Here is a 26,516-nt window from a genome sequence, read left to right as displayed (position 1 = left end):
CTTTTCCTGTTCTTTTTTAGATTACATTCTTAGCAGAAGTTAAAATGGAATTAAGTCAAAAAGAAATCTTAATTTTTTCAGCATTGTAATAAAACCTGCTTGCTGCTGATAAATTAATATCCAAATTGCAAGAAACATATCCTCAAAGCAACCAAACATCTGGCAAAGGGACGAAGAGGAGGATGCAAAGGAAGATGACAGGAGAGGCCAGTTGGGTATGAGCATGACCGGGAGCTGAAGGATTGCTCCCGGTCTCTGCCTTTGAACTGTCACATCCAAGTATCTTCATGGATCGATGAAGACTGACCCTGGACCAGCAGCTCCTGGCTGGCTGGAGAACTGATGGACATTAATAATCTGCACAGTATATACTCCCCAACCCTCTAACACATACATATAATTATTTTTAATAATTAATTAAAAATTTTTCACCCTCTAAATTACAATACCTTTGGCAAAATCCCTGCCAGCCAATCCTAATTCAATATCTGTGTAGGTATAACAAAGAAATCCATCAACTAAAACTAATTATGAAGATTTTAGATCTAAAGTTCACTGATACTAGAACTGAGCCATGTAATTAAGGACGGTATATAGACTACAAAAAATTAAGGACTCCCTTATTGATAAGTCTCAAAACTCAGGACAGTATTTAATTCAAATACAGAAAAATCTCTGAAGTACAGAAATTTGTATTCAACATTATTTTGAAATGAAATACACATCATGTATTAAAAGCAAAATGAGTCATGAATAACATCTGCACATACTAATCATACAAAGAACATTAAAAGTATCACAGAGATAATATAATTGTAAGAGGTGTGACCTAGAAATCTGTACTATTTTAACATTCACCAAGGAACTAAAATAATCAAATTAGTATTTGCAGACAACTGCCCAGGGAAGTTACTAACTGGGTCTTTGACCATGTTACTTAACCCTAACCTGTCTGGTCTGTAATTCCTCTTACTTGTACCATGACAAGGGCTGATTAATCAATGGAATGAACGCCATGGCTCACGAAGATGCCTTAGTACCATGGCAGGGCAGGCTCCTTTTCCCCTGATTCAAGAAATATAAATATGATTTATATTAGTTTTGAATGAATTTAAAAGTGGGGTTTTGTTTTAAATATAACTGTTTGAAAATAACTGAGCGCCACTGATGTCTCCTAAGTAACCCTCTGGCAATAAATTCTAAAACATAAACTGTTTGCTTCAGCTGATGAAACCAGAATATTTACGTAAATATGCAACATTTACCATGATCAAAACAGAACCTCCCACTTATAACGTGAACTTTCTCAGAGTGTGGCATATGCAATCTGGGAGCCCGTCACTTTACAATTCTTACCAATTATGTTGAGTCCTATTTCCAAGGAATGCCACTGAAGAACTATTCAAGATCTCAAAAAGTTTTTTACTTCACCACACCAAGATGATGTGCCATAAACCTATCAATAGAAGTGGCTGGCTACAGAAGCAAATCTCAGTCGAAGCCAAGCCATGGAGTACAGAGGACAACTCTCTCACACAAATAGTTGAAAAAAAGCTATACAGCTCTTGCCCTTACCCTAAGAATTCCTGATTCAGAAGATTAAAAAGACTGTGCAATGTTTTGCGATTTTTATGTAACAGTCATATATACTGACTAGGGCAACACAGAAGTACTGATGCTAAAAAGCCAGTCTGCCTGATTCAAATCACAGATCCAACACTTAGTATGTGTGACCTTGAGTGATTTATCAGTTTTTATAAAATAGGAATAATAACAGCACTCTCTTCAAGTAGCTGTTGTGTGGATAAAATGAGTTAACATACACAAAATACTCAGAACAGTACCTAGCCCATAGTAAATACCATATAAGCATTTGCTATGATAATATATTACTTGAATTACATATTTGTAGTATTATTCATATGCATATTTGAATCTTTCTACTCAAAGTGTGGACCACAAGGGCGGTATCATGGTCAAGATGACCATCATCTGGGAGCTTGTTAGAAATGCTCAATCTCAGGTCCTATCTCAGACCTACTGAATCAGAATATGCATTTTAACAAGATCCCCAGAAAATTCACAGTGCCTTAAATTTTGAGGAAAAAGTGACATAAAACACACATATACATATATGTGGCCTTGAGATTTAAAGCAAGCTTCTATTAAAGTTAGGAGAATTAATCATAACTTTTGTAGGTAACTTTAAACTTCCCAACAATTCACTAATGACAAGCGATTCCTAAATGATATTCACAACCCTCTTGGTATTTCTAGATTGACAGTATTGCTCTCATTGTTTTCATTAACTTTTAGAAAAAAGGTGGCAATCCTGATTAGAGGAATCATACCAGCACCATTTTAACAAGACAGACAGCCACAGCAGGGAAAATTTTTTTTCTTGAATGCTGTCAGAAAATTTTCTATACGTAATTCAATTAATGAACATAAATTAGTAATATAAGTTTAAGCATTTCACAAAGAGCACACTACTTGCAATTTCAAAATCTTAATTTCATTCCTAGAGGCAATATTCACCACTCACTCTTTGCTTGTGTCCAAAATGATGCACTTGAGTCAAAGAATACATTAAAATCTTTCCCCAAAGTGACAATTCAAATATTCAATAATTACTTTCAACAAGCAAAGCAGGGTGCTAGGTACTATGGGGGGATTCAAAATGCACTCAGCCACTCTACAATCTCTAGGGGGAGGTGAGAAAAGAGGCACCTAATATTAGCACTTGTATGACCTTAATACAAAATGGATTACAATGAATAATAGCACTAGACAAGTCATGAGGTTCAGAGTAGGGGCACCTAGTGGGAATTAGCACAACACATTTTCATTATTTCATACATAAAGAAAATTTGCTATGTTAAAGTAACTAAACCATCTAAATTTGGCATCATTTTTTAAAAATACATTCTTAGCTCAAATTTTCTTTTTAACTTGAAAAAAAAAGGCACACACATTAGAAAATCAGGACTTCTCTCTGAGTACAAAGGAGGGCCATGAAATATGGTAGCTTTTTACCTAGGTTAGAAAGGAAAACAGAAAGAAAAGAGAGATGGACAACATTTATCATTTGCAAAATACTCCATTTTTAATAGGTAAGACAGTTACATATTCAAAAGCCATTACAGCATCAGTACCATAGTTAAACTTTGAACAGGGACACTGACATAATGAGGAGTAAAACACATACAAAGCATGGTAACATGGTGATCAGTCTTTTTGTTCTCTTGAGTACCATGGGAAAAAAAACCTGACATATGTTGTGGTTCCCACAAGATTGACAGACTCCAGTCTCAAAAAATCGGAGGTATACAGTACCCAAATTACACTGTGCTTTTTAATTGGTAAAATACACTCTACTTAAACAGTGGTTAGATTCAGTAATTAACTTGGGTAGGCAGAAGTATCACCCCACAGAGATGACAAAACAGAACTCTGCTGTCAGTGGATACAGTGATGAAACCCGTTTGACTGCTAACATCATTCTCCATTAATTTCAACAGATAAATTCCTGAGTGCCCCTGATAATGAAGGAGCAGGAAACACAAAGATGAATGAAATAGGCCCTAGTTTGTTTTACTTAGTTAATAAATATTTTTTAAAATTACTAAAAACTATAACAGAAAGCCGACAGAGAGGGGTGCCTGCCCTCACTGTGCTGATAGTCTACCCAACCATTTAGGTGGGAATGGCTGGTATTTAACATCCCCAAACATCATTTCTCTTCCAAGCCTTTCAAAGTAGAAGCTACTCACGTTCCCATTCCCTTCGTATCCCTTCCTGACTCTCTAGTAGTCTCTACTCCCCACCCTACCTTCAGTAATCTCTTCCCCTTTTGGGGGAATATTCAGAGTTTTTACACTAGCTCAGTGCTTTCCTCTTCTTTCTGACTCCTGTCATTACCCTAAACAACTCCAATATTCAATGTAATGGTTCTTAGTTCCTTCCAGCAACTTTAAATTACAAAAGAGGACAAGACAAGATGGCAGGAGAATGAAAGGTAAGCAGCAATGAAGCACTGAAAATGGGCACTCCTACTAAAACCTTCTGCTCCGTCTTCACTTCAGTCTCTTTGAAGATTACTGGCTCCCACTACCCACAGAATAAAACCCAAATCCCCTGCGCAATGTTTTTCAAAACCTAGTCCACCTACCTTTACCATTCTCCTTTCAAAATGCATTTGAAGCCCTTTATTGCACTGATTTACCTCACTGATGCCGGGGTTCTTGTTCACGAAGCCGAAGAATGAGCTTCACAAACACTCAAGGTAGGAGAGCAAGGTACAGGTTTTTATTTAGAAATAAAGTGAAAGGACAGAGCCCGGCTCATGCCAGGAGGGGACAAGAGAGCCTGTAGTGGTGCGTTGTCTAGGCGGTTTTATGGGCAGTTGAGGATTTGCCGAGAACATGAAAAAAACTTAGGGGTGTGGACTTGCATCACCTGCCCTGTCCTCAAGGTGGGCTGGGTCATAGTCTGATTGCCAGGGCTGACAGCGGAGTCACGGGTTATGTTGATACCCTTGCTGAACACTCAAACATTCCAGGCCCAGTCGCTTCTGGCCTTTTGACCTTTAACTGAGTCTCACTGAAGATGTCCATATTCTTAGGTATCTTTCCCTAGAGAATTAGTGTGCCCTAGAGAATTAGTGTGACCTTGACTTTGCGTAATGCTTAGCACAGAGTTTCAATAGGGACTTCTTTGCCCATTGTTACATTGCTCTGACTGTAAATATTCCGCCCTGCTTTTCCCCAGAGGCCCTCATCCTTCTCTGACTACACCCACCATCCCTGTCTCATTAGTACCCTCACATAAACATTTTAATTTACCTATGAATAAAAATAATAATTAAAACTGTGGCTCTTTTCATTCTCCCTCTAAAAATGGGGAGAAAAATCAATACCCTGGAAAAAGTAGTTTACGCAGAGATTTCACTTCTAGCAAATGAGAACCTACATACAAAAAATGAACAGTAGAGTGTTACTCTACAAAAAGACTTCAGTTTGCAAAAAAATTGAAACCATAAAGTCATTTAAAAATTGAAACTATTTCCTTTCAAAGCTTCAGTTTCACTACCTTTTGTAAGACAAAGTGCTTAGAATTCATCAGGATCACAAGGCACAAACTGAAGTATGTCAGTCCAAAGCATTACTTCTGCAAAGCAGGGATCTTGGATATATGCTAAATGCTTATTAGACCAGTACCTGGCTCGTTATAGGTCCTCAACTGGCAGTTTTCTGAAAGAAGAAAAGGTGAGCAGGGTGAAAGCTCCTCTTATTCTGCTTTTCTCCCATTCAGTCAAAGTAAGATATTCAAAGAACAGAATATATGGATGATAGACTTAGAAAACGCTGGAGTAAGTGTTCTTTTTAGCAGTAAGGAGCTGTTTAGTTAAAAAGTCAACATCTTTTTTGGTTCAGCTGTGTTTCTAAGAGGAAAACAAACTTTCAAAGGACAAGTAGCTTTCATAAGCTCATTTATGAGGCTGCCATATTATAGTAGTAACTTGAAAGAGAAGGGGCAATAAGCTTAAGACAAATCTAAGAAACCTGTTAAGCATCACAAAAATGGGATAATAAAATTCCTGCCACATTAAAACTGTAAGATAAATTCTAGCTGGAATAAACAAGCAAAGAGAGGCAACAAAGGGCCAGGTAATTTATTTAAATACCCCAGGGTGAGGTTCTGTGGCCTTATTGCCAGAGGCCAGAGAAGTCACACCCGGTCAAGGAGGTGGGGCGCTTATAAGGGATTAGAAGGGGGAGGAGTGGGCAAGCTATCCTAAGGGGTGTTGAGAGGTCTGATTGGCTAAAAGTGACATAATAGTCAACTAGAAACTTTTTTTCCTTCCAAGAGGGAGGAGGCTGACATCCGGGTCTTAGTTGGCACATCAGGATGGAATTCAGGGAAGAGCTGTCCCCTTTCCATATACAGCACGGACTTTGGGGTCTGCTGTTCTCCCACTATGGCATCTCTCTGTTCTGTTTGCATGTCCTTGTTTTTCCTTTCTCCAGCCTAACAAAAACCAAACAAAGTTTTGCCTCTGACTTTAAGAAACAATTAAATATGGAAATATTTTTATTCTAAATACCCATTGTGGCATAGAAAAGAACAGTAAACTATAAAACCTATTATATTCCTAAGTCTTAATAACACAAAATTATCATGACACATATTTGTTATGTAATTTCAAAGCTCATTCAGACTACCACCACCAGTCCCCATCTCATTTTAAAAATTAATACTCTAAAGTCCTGGCAAGTCTACTAATTTGTTCAAGATTGACCACGGCAGAATCAGGCCTCAAACCCAGCTCTCCCTACGTTCTACCCAGTACTTTCCCACTGCAGCTACTTCTAAGTTAGTTCTTCTTATTAAACATGGAGGGCTCAACAGCGGGTTACAGGAAAGGAAGATGTTGGATACTTCACTATAAGCTTAGAAACTTCCTCTCAAATTTCAACCCCATATAGGAATCCTCTAAAAGAAGACGCTCCAAAACAAAACACTTTCAAGTTTTGTCAGTTATACCTCAATAAAACAGGAAAAAAAAGATGGCTCCACTCTTACCTAACCCTGCACAAGAAACAACAGATTAGCACTACACTATTTTTTAAAATTACCTTTTAACATTAAACACAGAGACAAAATGGTTGTGAAAACAACTCTGCTGAATGTCAAAATTAAATTATCTTATCATTTAAGGTTGAGTCTTAAAGTACCACTAATGATCTAGCCATCTTTCAGTCTCCATTGCAACTCTCAATGTATCTGAATGTTGAAATTCCTCACATTTCAATGTGGAATCCTTGTTTCTTTTTACTGTGTGATTTTTGTCTACTTTCAAGGCTTTATGTATCATCTATACACTCACAATTTCCAATTTACATTTCCAGTCCAAACTCTCAGAGAACTAGATGTGCATATCTAATTTCACTGACATCTTAAAATTAAACTGTCTATATGAAGCTCCTTTTTCTACCCTCAAATCTTATATAAAAATAATAAATACCTAGTTGTCCAAGAGCCAAAATCCTAGAAGTCATCTGGATTCTAACCTCTTCCCCAGTCCCTGCAATCACTCTATCAGCAGGTAACTATCTTTCTACATCCAAATGTGTTGCGAATCTTAATTTTCTCTCTCCCCACTGCCATCATACTGGTGAAAATCACCACTATCCCTCACCCACCTTACTGGATTACTACTCCTCCTTGTCCCCCTGGCTTCAAGTCTTAGACCCTCTAACTTACCAATAGCAGCCAGAGTAATATTTTAAAAACACACATCAGGTCATGTCAATGTCTTCTTTAAATTTCATGAATGGCTTCTTAAAAGTATATACATAAATTAAGTATGAAACCCTTATACCATCTTTAAGGCCTGGCACTACTCAGCTTCTGCTTCTCTCTCCAACTTCCTATTGTCCCATTCTTCCCCACTAGCAATTCTTAACTCCCCATTCCTAAGAGGCTTCTCTCCCCCCACCCACCCCCAATCTCTCTTGTCCAGGGATTGACAAGGAATACTCTATTGTCTTTTTAAAATAAAGCTGTACTGGAAAACTGACATTTCCATCTACTACCTAGTGGTCTTGTTGCTGTTCTACAGCACAGGAGAGTTCAGTTGCTATGACAGAGAATGGCTCAGAAAGCTGGAAATGCCATGTGATCTTTTACAGGAAAAAAATGTCTTATTAGCATTTCTCTTTGCCTGAATGCTCTTTAACCCACTTTTCTCATGAGCACCTTCTCATGCTTCAAATCCCTGTTTAAACATCACCACTTCTTCAAAGAGCCCTTTCTTGTCTATGCATCTGTCATTTTTTTATCACTATATCCTGCTTTCTTCATTACATTTTATAACTGAACGTTTATTTATCTGTTCCATAAGTACAGAGACCAGGCACATTCCATTTACCAATGTTTCTTACACCTAAATCATATTCTGACAAATAATAAATACCTTTGAATGTTGAATTAATTCTGTGCATGAAGCTTTTAAAAATACTTTTGAGGCTTTGACAAATAATCTTAAAATTGGAAAGTACCAGAGAATCCCCCCCCAAGATATCCATGCTTTTAAAATTTGTTTTATTTAGAAAAATGTTAAAGAAAAAAACAATAATTCCTGTGAATTCTGAAATGTTTTCATATGCGCTAATGCCAGAGTCCAGCTCTGGCGAGTCCAGGAGTCCCTTGAAGGGTGAATGAGGACACAGACACTAGCAAAGCTGAGCCTCGCCTTTTTTTATTTTATTTTATTTTATTTTTTTGAAGAACATTATGTTTACTAGGCTCTCCCCTACCCCAAGTCTCCCCAACAAACCCCATTACAGTCACTGTTCATCAGCATAGCAAGACTGAGCCTCGCCTTTTTTGTTGAAGTTCACCAAGGTTACATATGTTTTGGGTATGGTCTCATAAAGATGAGATAATTTGTTTCTGTCAGAAAAAAATGTTCACATAAAGGTCAATCTTTAGAAATTAGATTATTGGCGCCTTAGCAATCATGAATCTTTGGCACTTATGCTTGTTTGGCATCCTTGGCGGTTTCAGAACAAACATGACGTAATTCTCAGAATGTTCCCTCATGCCTAGTTGGCCTGGGCCCTACCTGCAGTTTCCTTATTATTGATTCTAAAATATCCATGATTACTATTCATCTGATTAATAGGAACAGCAAAGTCTGTTTTGCTAGGTCTAGAGAGCAGTATATGCAGATTTAAAGAAAAACATCAAAACAGTGTATCATCAACACAGTGTAGCAAGACTAAGCTGATTGTAATTGTGGTAACAGAAAACTCTGTACTCTTGGGTAGATGCCCAGTTTCATACAGACGAAAGCACTGCACCTGGGGGGATGAGGTAACGGGTTAATAACCAATGAATCAGAAGGCACGGGGGCGCGTCAGGCCACCTTTCTTCCCAGGGAGGGCAGGGGCATGTCATTTTTTAGAGTTTCTTTAAACCATATACAATAAAAAATACCTACAATAATAATCTTTCCTGTTGGGAGAGTTTCGACAGTCATGCCAGGCCATTTCACACACAATATCCCATCCATTATACATGTTGGCTCTCCTTTATTGTTCTATTTTTTCCCCAGGACCCAAGAGGTCTAGGAGTCATTTAGAAATTTGTCACGGGGCCAAGTTGGGCGGGGAGAGGGAACCGGAACCCACTCAAACAATCCCTGTTTATTATAACTTGATACTTGTTTCCAGTATCTTCTCCGCATCTCCCTCCTATTATTTTTTAATAAAATGTTGAAATAGTAGATAAAGTAATAAAGATTACAGTTTCTAATAGAAAGCTGTTTAACACAGTTCACTTTTTCATAAAAGATATTTAAATCTTGATGTAAAATAAAAAGGAAAGTAGAGTTTAGTGCAGTAGGAAAGCAAGTGTAGACTGTCAGATCCATGCCTATAAACTGGGTATTGATCTGTGCAAGACAAGGGCAAAAACAGCCATGGGCGCAGAAGATTTCTCTCAAAACTGGGGCAGGGGAGGAGCCAAGATGGCGGCATGAGTAGGGCAGCGGATATCTCCTCCCAAGACCATATATATTTTTGAAAATACAACAAATACAACTATTCCTAAAAGAGAGACCAGAAGATACAGTAAAACAGGCAGGCTACATCTACACCTGCGAGAATGCAGCGCCTCACAAAGGGATTAAGATACAAGCCGCAGTCCAGCGGGACCTGAGCGCGCCCTTGACCCCAGCTCCCTGGCAGGAGGAGATGAGTCAGAGTGGGGAGAGAGTGGGAGCCCAGTACTGCTAAATACCCAGGCCTAGTCATCCACACTGGGATCGAAGACACACAGTGCGTGGTGTGCGGTACTAGGGAACCGGAACAGTAAAACCTGCGAGTGGGTCTCCACAGCCGGCGCCCCTGGGACAAAAGAAAAGTGAGTGCCTTTTGAAAGTCTTAAAGGGACAGAAGCCTCACACCTGGACGCAAGCATCCCAGCACACTCAGTCCAGCAGCTGGATATCCCAGGGAACTCCGGCGCCATAACCCACTGGGCAGTAGCACAGCTTTGGGGCCCCTCACGGCGATAAACAGCATCGCAACCGTTCCCTCTCACAGCGCGGCCCCGCTAGAGCACAGCAGCTGCTGGTCACGCCCATAGCAGCTGCACGGAGCATACTCCGCAGATGCCCGGGCCAGACTGAGAGACCCAGCTAGGACGCAGATGCCCAGCACAAGTCGCTAGGAGTCGCCATTCTCACAAGAGAGGATGATGATGAGCAAGCGGGAAGGGACTTTGTTCTCCTTGCTGAAACACACGCCAACTGCCCACGACTACCTCTATCACAATGAAAAGGCAGAAGATTTGATACAGACCAGAATGACCCAGACATCCTGTGAGAGGGAACCTGGGGAGATAGATTTAACCAATCTTCCTGAAAAAGAATTCAAAATAAAGGTCATAACCATGCTCATACACCTGCAGAGAAAAATGTAAGAGCTAACGGATAAAGTTGGGAGGGAGAATACAGAAATAAAACAATCTCAGGAAGGACTTAAAAGCAGAATGGATGAGATGAAAGAGGCCGTTAATCTAATAGAAATCAGAGAACAGGAACGCAGAGAAGCTGATGCAGAGAGAGATAAAAAGGTTGTCAGGACTGAAACAATATTAAGAGAACTGTGTGGACAATCCAAACGGAACAATATCTGCATTATAGGGGTACCAGAAGAAGAAAAGAGACAAAAAGGGATAGAAAGTGTATTTGAGGAAATAATTGTTGAAAACTTCCCCAAAAAGGGGGAGGAAATAGTTGCTCACACCACGGAAGCACACAGAACTCCTAACACAAGGGACCCAAGGAGGACAACACCAAGACACATAATAATTAAAAAGGCAAAGATCAAGGACAAGGACAGAGTAGTAAGGGCAGCCAGAGAGAGAAAAAAGGGTACCTACAAAGGTAAACCAATCAGGCTATCATCAGACTTCTCAACAGAAACCTTATAGGCCAGAAGAGAATGGCATGATACATATAATGCATGAAACAGAAGGGCCTTGAACCAAGAATACTGTATCCAGCACAATTATCATTTAAATATGAAGGAGGGATTAAACAATTCCCAGACAAGCAAAAGTTGAGGGAATTTGCCTCCTACAAACCACCTCCACAGGGTATTCTAGAGGGACTGCTCTATATGGAAGCACTCCTAAGGCTAAACTGATGTCACCAGACAAAATAAAATCACAGCAAAGAAAGGAGACTAACCAAATACTAACTAAAGGCAAACAATAAAATCAACTATTCACAAAAGCAGTCAAAGGAAACACAAAAGAGCACAAAATAAAACACCTAACATATAAAGAATGGAGGAAGAGGAATAAGAAGGGAGAGAAATAAAGAATCATCAGACTGTGTTTATAATAGCTCAATAAGCGAGCTAAGTTAGATGGTAAGATACTAAAGAAGCTAACCTTGAACCTTTGGTAACCACGAATCTAAAGCCTGCAATGGCAAGAAGTACATATCGTTCAATAATCACCCTAAATGTAAATGGACTGAATGCACCAATCATAAGACACAGAGTAATACAATGGATAAAAAAGCAAGACCCATCTATATGCTGCTTACAAGAGACTCACCTCAAACCCAAAGACATGCACAGACTAAAAGTCAAGGGATGGAAAAAGATATTTCATGCAAACAGCAGGGATAAAAAAGCAGGTGTTGTAGTACTAGTATCAGACAAAACAGACTTCAAAACAAAAAAAGTAACAAGAGATAAAGAAGGACACTACATAATGATAAAGAGGTCAGTCCAACAAGAGGATACAACCATTATAAATATATATGCACTGAATATACAGCAGCACCAACATATGTGAAACAAATATTAAAAGAATTAAAGGAGGAAATAGAATGCAATGCATTCATTTTAGGAGACTTCAACACACCACTCACTCCAAAGGACAGATCCACTAGACAGAAAATAAGTAAGGACACAGAGGCACTGAACAACACACTAGAACAGATGGATCTAATAGACATCTATAGAACTCTACACCCAAAAGCAGCAGGATACACATTCTCCTCAAGTGCACATGGAACATTCTCCAGAATAGACCACATACTAGGCCACAAAAAGACCCTCAGTAAATTCAAAAAGATTGAAATTCTACCAACCAACTTCTCAGACCACAAAGGAATAAACTAGAAATAAATTGTACAAAGAAAGCAAAAAGGCTCACAAACACATGGAGGCTTAACAACATGCTCCTAAATAATCAATGGATCAATGAACAAATTAAAATATAGATCAAGCAATATATGGAAACAAATGTCAACAACAACACAAAGCCCCAACTTCTGTGCGATGCAGCAAAACCAGTTTTAAGAGGAAAGTATACAGCAATCCAGGCCTATTTAAAGAAGGAAAAACAATCCCAAATGATTGTCTAAAGTCACAATTAACGAAATTGGAAAAAGAAGAACAAATGAGGCCTAAAGTTAGCAGGAGGGACATAATAAAGATCAGAGAAGAAATAAATAAAATTGAGAAGACTAAAACAACAGAAAAAAATCAATGAAACCAAGAGCTGGTTCTTTCCAAAAATAAACAAAATAGATAAGCCTCTACCCAGATTTATTAAGAGAAAAAGAGAGTCAACACACATCAACAGAATCAGAAATGAGAAAGGAAAAATCACGATGGACCCCACAGAAATACAAAGAATTATTACAGAATACTATGAAAACCTATATGCTAACAAGCTGGAAAACCTAGGAGAAATGGACAACTTCCTAGAAAAATACAACCTTCCAAGACTGACCAAAGCAGAAACAGAAAATCTAAACAGACCAATTACCAGCAATGAAATTGAACCGGTAATGAAAAAACTACCCAAGAACCAAACCCCCGGGCCAGATGGATTTACCTTGGAATTTTATCAGATACGCAGAGAAGACGTAACACCCATTCTCCTTAAAGTTTTCCAAAAAATAGAAGAGGAGGGAATACTCCCAACCTCATTCTATGAAGCCAACATCACCCTAATACCAACACCAGGCAAACACCCCACCAAAAAAGAAAACTACGGACCAATATCCCTGATGAACGTAGATGCAAAAATACTCAACAAAATATTAGCAAACAGAATTCAAAACTACATCAAGAGGATCATACACCATGACCAAGTGGGATTCATCCCAGGGATGCAAGGATGATACAACATTCGAAAATCCATCAACATCATCCACCACATCAACAAAAAGAAGGACAAAAACCTCATGATCATCTCCATAGATGCTGAAAAAGCATTCGACAAAATTCAACATCCATTCATCATAAAAGCTCTCAACAAAATGGGGATAGACGGGAGTACCTCAACATAATAAAGGCCATATATGATAAACCCACAGTTAACATCATACTGAACAGCGAGAGGTTGAAAGCTTTTCCTCTGAGATCGGGAACAAGACAGGGATGCCCACTCTCTCCACTCTTATTCAACATGGTACTGGAGGTCCTAGCCACGACAATGAGACAAAACAAAGAAATACAAGGAATCCAGATTGGTAAAGAAGAAGTCAAACTGTCACTATTTGCAGATGACCTGTTATTGTACATAAAAAACCCTAAAGACTCCACTGCAAAACTACTAGAACCAATACTGGAATTCAGCAAAGTTGCAGGATACAAAATTAACACACAGAAATCTGTAGCTTTCCTATACACTTACAATTAACTAACAGAAAGAGAAATCAGGAAAACAATTCCATTCCCAATTGCATCAAAAAGAATAAAATACCTAGGAATAAACCTAACCAAGGAAGTGAAAGACCTATACCCTGAAACTACAAGACACTCTTAAGAGAAACTAAAGAGGTCACTAACAAATGGAAACTCATCCCATGATCCTGGCTAGGAAGAATTAATATTGTCAAAATGGCCTCCTGCCCAGAGCAATATACAGATTCGATGCTATCCCTATCAAATTACCAACACCATTCTTCAATGAACTGGAACAAATAGTTCAAAAATTCATATCCGTCAAAGATCCCAAATAGCCAAAGCAATCCTGAGAAGAATAAAGTGGGGGGGGATCTCGCTCCTCACCTTTAAGCTCTACTACAAAGCCACAGTAATCAAGAGAATTTGGTACTGGCACAAGAACAGAGCCACAGACCAGTGGAACAGAATACAGACTCTGGACATTAACCCAAACATATATGGTCAATTAAATATACGATAAAGGAACCATGGACATAAAGTGGGGAAATGACAGTCTCCTCAACAGATGGTGCTGGCAAAACTGGATAGCTACATGTAAGAGAATCAAACTGGATCACTGTCTAACCTCATACACAAAAGTAAACTCCAAATGGATCAAAGACCTGAATGTAAGTCATGAAACCATAAAACTCTTAGAAAAAAACATAGGCAAAAATCTCATGGACGTTAACATGAGTGACCTCTTCTTGAACATATCTCCCCAGGCAAGGGAAACAAAGGCAAAAATGAACAAGTGGGACTATATCAAGCTAAAAAGCTTCTGTACAGCAAAGGACACCATCAATAGAACAAAGAGGTATCCTACAGTATGGGAGAACATATTCATAAATGACAGATCCGATAAAGGTTTGACATCCAAAATATATAAAGAGCTCACACGCCTCAACAAATGAAAAGCAAATAATCCAATTAAAAAATTGGCAGAGGAGCTGAATAGACAGTTCTCTAAAGAAGAAATCCAGATGGCCAATAGGCACATGGAAAGATGCTCTACATTGCTAATCATCAGAGAAATGCAAATTAAAACCACAATGAGATATCACCTCACACTAGTAAGGATCGCCATCATGGAAAAGACAAATAACAACAAATGTTGGCGAGGTTGTGGAGAAAGGGGAACCCTCTTACACTGCTGGTGGGAATGTAAATTAGTTCAACCATTGTGGAAAGCAGTATGGAGGTTCCTCAGAATGCTCAAAATAGAAATACCATTTGACCCAGGAATTCCACTTCTAGGAATTTACCCTAAGAGTGCAGCACTCCAGTTTGAAAAAGACAGGTGCACCCCTATGTTTATCGCTGCACTATTTACAATAGCCAAGATATGGAAGCAACCTAAATGTCCATCAGTAGATGAATGGATATACATAATGAATATTACTCAGCCATAAGAAAAAAACAGATCCTACCATTTGCAACAACATGGATAGAGCTAGAGGGTATTATGCTCAGTGAAATAAGCCAGGCGGAGAAAGACAAGTACCAAATGATTTCACTCATATGTGGAGTATAAGAACAAAGGAAAACTGAAGGAACAAGACAGCAGCAGAATCACAGAACTCAAGAATGGACTAATAGTTACCAAAGGGAAAGGGACTGGGGAGGATGGGAGGGAAGGGAGAGATAAGGGCGGGGAAAAAGAAAGAGGGCATTACGATTAGCATGTATAGTGCGTGGGGGGTATGGGGAGGGCTATGCAACACAGAGAAGAGAAGTAGTGATTTTACAGCATCTTACTACGCAGATGGACATTGACTGTGAAGGAGTATGTGGGGGGGACTTGGTGAAGGGGGGAGCCTAGTAAACATAATGTTCTTAATGTAATTATAGATTAATGATACCAAAATAAAAAAAATAAAAGAATTTTAAGGGAAAAACAGGATCTGTAATTAACATGAATCAAGCATTTGTAAATTATTCAAAGTTTGCTTTCTTATTTATTATAAATATGTTTCTCATAGATCACAAACTTCATCTTCCCTCACTTACCGAAAATTCTGATTTAGGTGATTAAAAGTTTTGAGTGAGGTTTTATAATAAAGTCATTAATTGAATATTACTCGTATAGGCTCCCGAGAGCCTCTAAAAGTAATAGTTCTCATCAAAATAAAATACAGTATTAAAGGATTTTCTAGATTCAATATAATCAGCAACAGTCCTTTAAAGTTGAATACCTTATTTATGAGATGTTCGGTAACAACTTCTCTTAGTCCAGTGTAGAGCTTTTCTCCATGATTATGCAAAACCATTGTATAAGCATTTCTATAGAGATCCTCAAAACTAAGACCACTGTTATTCTTAAGCTGGATTTCTTTTTCTTGAATTGCATTTTTTCAGAAGGTCCCAAATGCTGTTTACATATTTTTCATCCGTAGTCATCTGTAATATCCATGAGAGAGAAAGAGAAAAAAAGAATATCAATGGTTGAAAATCTTTCTGTATTTGTTCATATAGTAATTACGATTATATGCCTATGATTGTAAATCTGCATGATTTATATGGATGTTAACAATCTGTTTTAGCAGAAATAATTGGATACATTTAAAAATAACTTAGAGTTGAAAGAAGCAAATTTTTAAAAAATCCTTTAAGACTTCATTCCTTTCTTGTCTACATCAGAACCTTCCTCTTGAAATAAAATCGTAATCCTTGATGTTAAATACTGCTTCAGTTCAAAAGTGAGATACATCTTTTCCCTGAATTTGTTTAGCGGAATACAAGCTCAGAAAGATACTAAGACAGAAAGGATTCCTTCATCAAAGGAATTGGGGACATAAAAATAATTTTCCTCTCCAGAAGATGGACAGAGTTCTTTAATGAATTAAAAACTAGGAAAAGACCTGCTATTAAAAAGAAAACTAACAAAAGCAAAAAAATCAAACCAGAACAATAACATACATTTTCCTTCTTTAACCCAGGATTCTCTATTTTCCCCTCCTTTCCCTGTTAGATTCCACGGTCACCTTGGACACACACCTATAAATCACATGCCCCTCTCTTCCTCCCTCTGACACACCTGCCATTCTAAATCCCAACTGTCCACCTACTCCTCATATGCACCTTTGTAATAGCTGAAAATAAGTGAAGAATAACATTTATAATCCATATTTGGTCTTTCTCAGTTTAAATTCGTAACCACTAACTTTAAGTGGGCCCTTAGGGCAACCCCACAATCTTACTTTTCCAGTCCACTGACTCTACACTCCGAGACAATTTTACACCATCTCCTCCATCTTCACTCTAGGATAATGACTTGCTTCCAATTCCAGCAAGAATACAGTAACAACCTGACAAGATACTGCACAGACTCCAACCATATCCACTAACCTATCTGACTGTATACCAATTTAATCTGGTAGTTCTGTGCCAAATTCTTATCCTCAAATTACAGCAAAGGGACCAGAAACATAGGCATCATCTAGGGACTTGTTGGAAAAGCAGGATTTTAGACCCTATCCTCGACCTAGAGAACCATAATCTTCACTTTAGCAAGAACCCCAGGTAATAACTCTACAGAATGAAGTTTAACAAGCTTTATTTCCATTCCACTCACCTATGAAAGGACCTCCCCTTAGCAATCTCTCTTCCCAGTACCATGGAATTTCTTTTTCTCTGCTGGATAATTTTCATCACATTCAAAAACCATCAGTGTTCCATCTTAAGAACAAACAAACACAACTACACACATTTTCCAGCACCACCTAATTTCTGTTTTTTCCATTAACAACAAAATCAAGGAGTGAGGGAGGAGAGATTTTCCACATTGACTGTCTCCAACTCCCATTTTTTTTCATTTTATCTTGAATCCATTCCAATAAGGCTTTCTTTCATCTCTACCATTTCACTGACACTACTCTTGGGAAGGTCACCACTGACTTCCACACTGCTAAATTTCATGGTCAAAGTGTTAGTTCTCCTCTTACTTGACCTATATGTTAGTACTGAAAAAGCTGATCATTCATACTCCTTCAAACAGATTCCTCAATTCCTCAAGCACTACAATCTCTTGTTCTTCGTCCTATTCTACCACCTTCTGTCAGTCTGCTTACTGGTTCTTACTCATCACCAAAGCACAAGCTTCAACCCTGAGGCTCAGATCCTGAGCCTCTTATCTAGCCACACTAAGTTTTTAGGTGAAGTTGCTATTCTCATGGCTTTATGTTAAACTCAACATTTTTATAACCCATTTGGCCCTCTTTCCTTAATACCAGTCATACATTCAGCTACCTACTCAATATTTCTACTTGAATGCCTACTCGGCATCTCAAATTTTAATTCTAAAACAGAAATCTTAATCTTTCCCCCTAAACCAGCTTCCTTCCCCTGAAGTCTCCAAATGAGCAAATGTCCACTTCATCCTTCCAGTTGCTGAGGCCAAAAAGGTTGTAATCCTCTTTAATCCCTCATTTCACCTCTAATCGAGTAAGAAATTCTGTTGGCTCTATTTTTAAAATGTACACAGAATCTAACTCCTTCTCACTACTCCACTGCTACTAGCTTAGTCCAAGCCACGACCATACCATCTCTCAGGTTATTTCAATGGCCTCTGAACCGGTCTGTTTCTCCTCTTGGCCTACTAGCAAGGAGAACCACGGTGACCTTCTGAAAGCATAAACCAAATCATGTCACTATAGTTGCTCACAACCCTGACTTTTTACTTCTCTTACAGAGTTAAAGTCAAAGGCCTTGTCCTTCCTATAAAGATTTATTCAATCTGATCATTTGACTTCATCTAATCTTCCTTATTACTCATTCTGCTCCAGCCACATGGGCCTTCTTGCTGTTCCTTGGGATATGTCTAAACAAGTTTGCTTCAAGGTGTTTGCATGTGCTACTCTGTCTGGAACATTCTTTCTCCATATATCTGCAGGGCTCATTCACTTATCAACCTCAAAACTGCTCCTGCTGTCACCTTAAATTGAAGCTTTAACTGTCCGCTCTATTTAAAATAGCAACCTCCTCCAAGTGACAACCCCAAATTCCAACTCCACATTCCTTATTTTTTTTCCTTGACCTCCCTCCTCCCTGCCAAATGTTATCTACATTAAGGCAGGAATTTTAAATGCTGAATCCCTCAGCCACAAAAATAATACCTGGAATATAACAGGCATTTACACTTGTTGACTTAATAATGATCTCTAAGGAGGTCTTCTTATGTCACACAAAACCTACCAGTTTTGCACTCACAGCCTGGGAAACACTGCAACAATTACCCATGGGCTGAATCACATATACTTCTAACCTCACCTGGACAGAAATAACTGAGCTAGTAGAATCCTCTCCAAAAAGGATAGGAAAAAAACTTTGAAGGTGATGGGTATGTTTATTGCATAGATTTTGGTGAAGTTTCACAGGTGAATACTTACCTCCAAACTCTTCACGTTGCATGCATTAAATACATACAGCTTTTTGTGTGTCAGTTATACCCCAATAAAGTGGGTTAAAAAAAAATTCTCGGTTTTCTTGGTTTCACTGGAGATGGCTGGTAATTATAGGTCTGCTTTGGTTATGTAACTGTATTCCTATTATGTTAATGTGTGTATGCAATTTAATTAGTAGTTTAAAACCTATACATGCTTAAGTTACTCTACAGGAAGATATGTCAAAGAAATAATCAATCTTCCCATGTTATCTTCCATCTGCTACTCCTATAGCTTTTCTTCTTCCTTCCTAATTACAACCCTTAAATAGAATTTGTGCCTCATATCGAATTTGCCGAGTATCATAATTCTTCCAAGTGGTAAAGATACCTCAAGACAAATACTGGGCATAAAAGCCACAGGGCATAAATCTGCAAAGAAGTAAAAAGCTAACCTTTTCAAACAATATTGCCTCTATCTCACTTACCAACTTTACATCTCCCTGTATGGCCCCGGAAGATGACTGGTTAGACAGAGACGGGTAAGATTTCTCAAGGGAGGAACAACCTAAGACAGGCACAGTTGCATGGGGGCCATCAGGTGAGAAATTGGGGATCAACAGAGGTGAGGCTTAGAACCTCACCCCCACTAATTTGAGAGAAATCTTCTGCATCCGTGGATGTTTTGTTGCCCTTGTCTAGCTTGGATTAACACTTAGTCTATAGGCACACACCTGATCATCTAAATTTGCTCTCTTACAGCACTAAACTATGTTTTCTACCTTTATCTTGCATCTACCTACCACTTCAGCATTTTATTAAAAAAAAAAAAAAATAATAATAATAATAATAAGGGAGAAATGTGGGATTCACATATAAATAAAGTATAAAAATCAAATGAATATTCATATTTGACCTGATTGTTTATAGTTCATAATGTGTGATCAAAACTGAAAGTTTCTGTGATGACTGCCCTTGTACTGTTCACCATGTAAGAACTTATTCACTGTGTAAGAACTTGTTCACCATGTAAGAACTTGTTCATTATGCTTCTGAAGATTGAAGACTGACGAGAATTAGGCTTGGAGTGGATTAATGATTGTACATTGAGCACTGAGTCCCCTATACAGAATTTTATTGTTGTTAACAACCATTTGATCAATAAATATGAGAGATGCCCTCTCAAAAAAAAAAAAAAATTCTCTGCAAACCATGTCTAATGAGTATGAATGTGAAAGAGGAAGGTATAAATAGGCAGAATAGTTCTTTTAGCCACTCTAGCAATAAAATACCAGCTTAACTCTCAATTAAGAGGATTCTTAAGCAGATGACTCAAACTGATTCTTCTAACACTAATCTTTTCTGGAGAGCTTAAAAGTAAACTCTTTAACAGAATTTTTTTCCTGTTACTCAAATCCCAGGTCTAACAGAGACTTTTCTGAAGTGGCTTTAAGAGAATTTACCCTTACATCTATCTCAACTACTACTTTTATCAGATATCCTGATACATAGGATGCCAACCATATGAAATATAAATAAGATGGGGCTACTTAAAACTCCTTACAAACGAGACAAGCCCACGTGATAATGACCTCAAACAGTCCATGTGTGTGCAGTGTGGTTTTAATTTGCTGACAGCAGAGGGTATAAAAAAGTAGACTAGGACACCATCCCTTGAATGTTAAATAACAACATATAAAGCAGAATATTTAGAAAGATGTCAAAGAAAGAGTAACACTAATGTGGACTATAAATTGCAGAGATAACTAACCTGCTAATATGGTAAAGTAGTATCACAATGTTAGTGTGATTATCTTGGTAAACACAGTATGGTGTATCAGTACACAACATGGGTTTTGCTGTCTGACAGGCCTGGATTTGTGTCATGGCTTTGCTAAGCTCACAAGCCATGTAACCTTGGGCAAATTATTCCCCACCAAACCTTAATTTCCTCACCTATAAAGTGGGTTTAATACTGTCATGAAGATTAAATGAAAAGGTCAGTAGAATTCAGCCTAGCCCTGTACACAGTATAATCCCTCACATGTTGAACACATAAAAGTGTTCAATTTCAATGATAGCATCTTAAACTCTCATTTGTGGGCATCAAATGTCAGAAAGAAACGGAGCTTTTCAAGCTTAGCAAATTAACAGATACGCACTAAAACAAAAGTACCTTAAGACTACAATTATACTAAATGCAAGTCAGTATAATACAGCCTTCTGTCAGAAACAGTATTCCTCTACTCATGCCTCCTATTCTTCCAATGCTTAAGTCATTTTAACCCCCAATGCTCTCTCCTTGGCTCTTTTTACCCTACACTGGGTCCCCATGCATTTTCATTGATTATCATGGTTACTACAACTACTACCCACACACCTAGGGTTCTAAAACTTATAAAACTCTAGACTGTCAAAGCCTTCTAAAACTGTACACAAAATTTTGCAAATATGATGTATATGCATGTCTTTTCTGGATGCTAGGTCCCCAGATTTCCCAAGAGGTTTGGCCCACTTCTGAAAGAAGATAATTACTGGCTTATATTGTTAACTGCTCCCAAATCTTTATTGCCAGCCTAGCTGTTCCCCCAAAGTCTAAAACTACTGCATTCAACTACCTACTGGATAGCTCCAACCAAATGCTCCAGACACAGATCAAACTTATCATGTCCAATATCCCTGGTAAATTCACACTCTAAACCCCCCACATCTGCATAGATTCTCTAGTTCAGCAGTAGCAATACAAACCACCTAGTTATACAAGCTAGAAGCATAAAACTTAACTTTTCTTCTTTCTTCTATCATTCCCTTCTCATCCAATCGTCAAGTGCTACTAACATCAGAGCCAAAATACTTCCCCAATATGCTCACAGTCTTTCACCCTGAATACTATTCTCCTAAAATTTTACTCCAGGTCACTACAACAGGCTTCCAACTATCATGATATCTAGTAACCTCTTGGATCTATCTTCCTCAAAATCACCATTAAAATAAACATGAGCGTCACACCCCTGTTCAAAACTCAGCTCTCAGTAATGACAGGGATGGGGGTACACTTTAAAGGGGAACGTAACACCCTTTGAGATCTAGTCTATGCCTAGTTCTCTAACTTCATCTTTCACTCACTACTACTATCTTACATTTATTCCCTAACAACATTAAACCAATGGTAATTCCTGTCCACTGTCACACCTCCCTCCCATGTTTTCTTTATGTCCCCCTCTTCTGCCTTTTCTTTATCTGATTCTTTCCATATTCTCTGAACACAGCTCAGGTGTCATATTCTCCAGGAATTCTTCCCTGACCTCCTCAAGCAAAGCTAACTACTCCTCAGCTCTCTCATAATACTCAAATTGCATCTGTCACTACACCACCACATACTGCTTTATGATTACCTACTTGTGCATCTTTTCTTCCACTAGACTATTATAAAATAGCTAAGGGATTATGCCTTTTTCTTCAATGACACTTAGAAGACCATAAACTAATGTCTGGCAAGTATTGTTTTACCTGTTACACCAATGCAATTTTGAAAACATAAACAGATGAGTTACTAAGCACATGATATGGAAAAATATTTTAATGTGCTTATCTACAGCAATTAATATGATTTAAAATAAATCTCTTTTTCAAGTAGAAATAAAGTACAATAATGTACAAGCAACAGACTCTCAAATTTCATATGAGTACAGTTGACCCATGAACAACATGAGCTTGAACTGCAAAGGTCCTATCTGCAGACTGTTTTCAATAAATACATTAGAAAAATTTTTTGAGGTTTGCAGCAATTTGAAAAAACATTTTCTTTTTTCTAGTTTATCTTATTGTAAGAATGTAGCATATAATACATATCACATACCAAAGATGTGTTAACTAACTTTATGTTATCAGTAAAGTTTGTGGTCAACAATAAGCTATTTTAGAAGTTAAGTTTTGGGGGGAGTCAAGAGTTATTTGGATTTTCAAATGGCTCTTCAACCCCAACATTGTTCAAGGGTCAACTGCAGTACTGTCAGATTTTTCCATTCACCTAACTAAATGCCTCAGAAGGCTGCTCAATCATTAATTTGCTTAATAAATGTTAATTAGTAGAAAAATAGTGGCTGGAAAGGCCCTCCAGGAAAAAAATCTGCAAGCTGTGATCTTTCCCTAAATTAAACAAGTCTGAAAAATATGTGCCAAAGGAAATGGCTTCAAGTGCAGATACCTACATATACATGCTTTGGTGTTGGCCATCAGATGAATGTGTCAACGACAGTGGCAAAATAATTATGTTAGTGATGAACTCTGATTTCTCACCCATTCTTGATACAGAACCCATTAACTGTCAATGTGAGTTAAAAGGACTAATGTAAACTCTAATCTCATCAGTATGTTAAGCCATAAAAACATCAGTCTATACTTCACCCAGAGGCATAAAATTTTAAAGCCCTAACACTATGTACACTTTTAAAAACATTCTTTTAAAGTAGTATTCTAAATTGTTCAAGTAGGATTTTAATCCAATTGATAAAACTGATTTACTTAGGCTGCAATAACTGCAAATACACTCAGGAAGGGATCTGTTAACAATGCTTCAGCACAATAATAAAATTATAAAATGCATACCCACTTACACACACATTTAATGTTTGCTAAGTATTAAGCATATATAGTACCCTTCCCTAAGAAGCTCAAGTTACAAACTACCAGCAAGCACAGTACATTCATTTAGCAAGAAAAGAAACAAAAACTCTTAAAGGAATGATATAACTAAGTATTCTTAAATGCTTATTGTTTAGTGAGACTTTAAACCAAATCACTTTAAAAAGTAATCACTTTCCTCAGATCTCCCCAAACTAGGATTATAATTCCCAGTAAATATCAATAAAAAAATGGCAAAAGGTCTTTATCTTCTTTAACATCTCTCTGGTTTTTCATCATTACTTCAAATGATAAAAAAATATAATATTCGAAATCCCTGAATTTGAAAGGATGTCAGTCTGTTATATACTTACACATCTTGAAGGTTTTGTAATAATTAAGAGTTGGAGAGAACTACAGCATGAGCCAATTAAAACTAAAATGAAGGGCACTGTCTCCTTCACATCCACTATATACAAAGGAAAAGAAGTCTTTAGTCCCCTGTGAATAATTTTTTACAAGAAATTTAGAACAGGGTGGGTGGGAGAAAAGGGTGAGAATTTGAAATTCCAGGCAATCAGAATGACACAGCTCGAAAAAATAAACAAGGAAAAATGCTTGATCTTAATTTTGAGCTTTAGCCTCAAAAAAAAGTTGCTTTGGCACAAGTATCTGAGGAATGACAGTATTCTAGTCAGACATAACTAAGCCATAAATTATGTAAGGAAGCCCCCTCCCAGATTATAAGCACTCCAGAGTAATATCAAGTCTCTCTTCCTTTACTGTATTACATCCTTAATAACACATGACACAATACTCAAAAAATGTAATTTCAATGCAGTCCAGTTACAATTAATAATGATGAATCTTATTTGATGACCAATAACTATGAAATGATTTATGACACCTACAACAATCCCATTCATCCACCAGTTAGTCTTTAAGCGATCTGAACCATCAAAAATATAACCAAAGATTCAAGCGTTGAGGAAAACAACCCAGTGAGACACACTCAGACTTTGAACAAGTTATTTAACTTTCCAAACTTTACTTTCCTTATCTGCTAGTGGTAGAAGAAATGGAAACAGATTGTATATTGTGTGGCAATTAATAAAGTCTGTGAGAGCACCTCGTACACAGCACTTGCTCAATAAATGTGTTACTTTCTTTATTACACAGAAGAGCCTTCTTTATTAAACAGCCTTAGTTAATGGCTTAATCATGAATGGAAAGTTAAGACTACTGACAGTTTGGGCAACTAGTTTCTGAGGTAATTGGTTACAGAGGTTATCAAATGGGAGTGAAACTGTGCTGCCAAAAGTAGTAACTGATATTAAGGAAGGACAGAAATAGACATCAATTAGAAATGCATAATAGCCTAGGACAATTCTGTGAAGTCACAAATTAAGTCTGATATACATTCAACTGGCCTCTAATAACATTAAATTTTAGAATACTAACATTTATAATGAGAAGACTAAATCATCAATAGGTTACATTATAATCTGCCTTTCATTCTTCAGCATGAGTAGGCTATTCGAACGAAAATCAGTCTGAAAACTCTGAAACATTTTTTTCACAGACACAAGGTGAATCCTCCAGGTTAGCTTATTAAAGTCCATTTAAGTCACAGTAATGAAACAGTACTAGTAATATTATTTCAATTATATCTCTCAATTATTTTTGCATATATGAAAAAATATATGTGTAACATTTCATAGTCTGACGATGACCACAAGCAAGATGCAATCAGAGCCACTGCCACTCTCACCAAGACGAGAGGTGTGCTGCTGTCCCACGGGTGCGGTTTGCTGGTGAACAGAAGACTGTTCCCGGCTACCTCAAGTACGGCATCCAGAGAATAGCACATCCATCCTGAATGGCCATCTTCAAATATTATCATTACAGACCTTCCCTATAAGAAAATTAGTTATTACATCTATAAGATCATCACTTTAAAATAATAAAAACATTTGCTGTATTCCCCAATATACTATTAAATCCCAAACACTACTACTAAAGGGTCATATGTGTAAAACTGACTTTTAAATGTTCATCTGGGAAATAGAAAGAATAGAAAAGCAGGAATCAGATATTTTAGGTGGAATTTCAAGTAGTAGTAGTACTGTTATAGAGAGAAAATACTTTAAGTGCATGCCATTATTAATTGTAATCAAGTGACAACACTTTCTTCTCTTTAGCTTAAGTCACTAAGGTTTTTTTTAAATGGGGTAAGCCCAGTTTTTCCACAAGTCTGATCATGTATAAAAGCTCTATAAACTGTAAGACAGTAACAAATTACACGACAATCAACTATACAACCCAAAGAGAAAAAAAGAGTGAAATGGTAAATTGTCTTAGCTTTGTCTTTCAATGAATCTAACTGTAATCAAATGCATATTACAGCAAAACGCCTATCACACAAAATTACACGCAAATCGTCTGCTTTATTGCACTTCACAGATACTGCATTTTTTACAACTGAAGGTTTATGGCAACCCTGCACTAATCAAATCTACCAGTACCATTTTTACCACATTTTTACCGCAGCATGTGCTCATTTTGTGTCTGTGTCACATTTTGGTAATTCTCATAATATTTCAAACACTTTCATTATTGTTAGAATGGTCCGTGATTAGTGATTTTTTTAAATGTTACTTTGTATAATTGTTTCAGGGAATTGTGAATCATGACCATGTAAGATGTCGGACTTAATCCATTAATGTGTGTATTCTGACTGCTCCAAT

The 26,516-nt window shown here is 37.6% G+C and overlaps 1 protein-coding gene across 1 annotated transcript in view; it reads right to left on the bottom strand.

Moving 5' to 3' along the window:
* Positions 1–26,516, bottom strand: part of LOC108388213 (serine/threonine-protein kinase TAO1-like) — a 158,488-nt gene that overhangs the window by 111,525 nt on the left and 20,447 nt on the right. The window contains exons 4-5 of the mRNA XM_073234689.1: positions 25,541–25,684; positions 15,962–16,166 (exon numbers count right to left, since the gene is read on the bottom strand). The gene's annotated coding sequence lies outside the window, so the exon portion shown is untranslated. The remainder of the gene's footprint in view (positions 1–15,961; positions 16,167–25,540; positions 25,685–26,516) is intronic.

This window comes from Manis javanica, chromosome 4 (assembly GCF_040802235.1).
Source record: "Manis javanica isolate MJ-LG chromosome 4, MJ_LKY, whole genome shotgun sequence".
Taxonomy (NCBI): Eukaryota; Metazoa; Chordata; class Mammalia; order Pholidota; family Manidae; genus Manis; species Manis javanica.
This window is presented reverse-complemented; position numbering and strand designations above follow the sequence as displayed.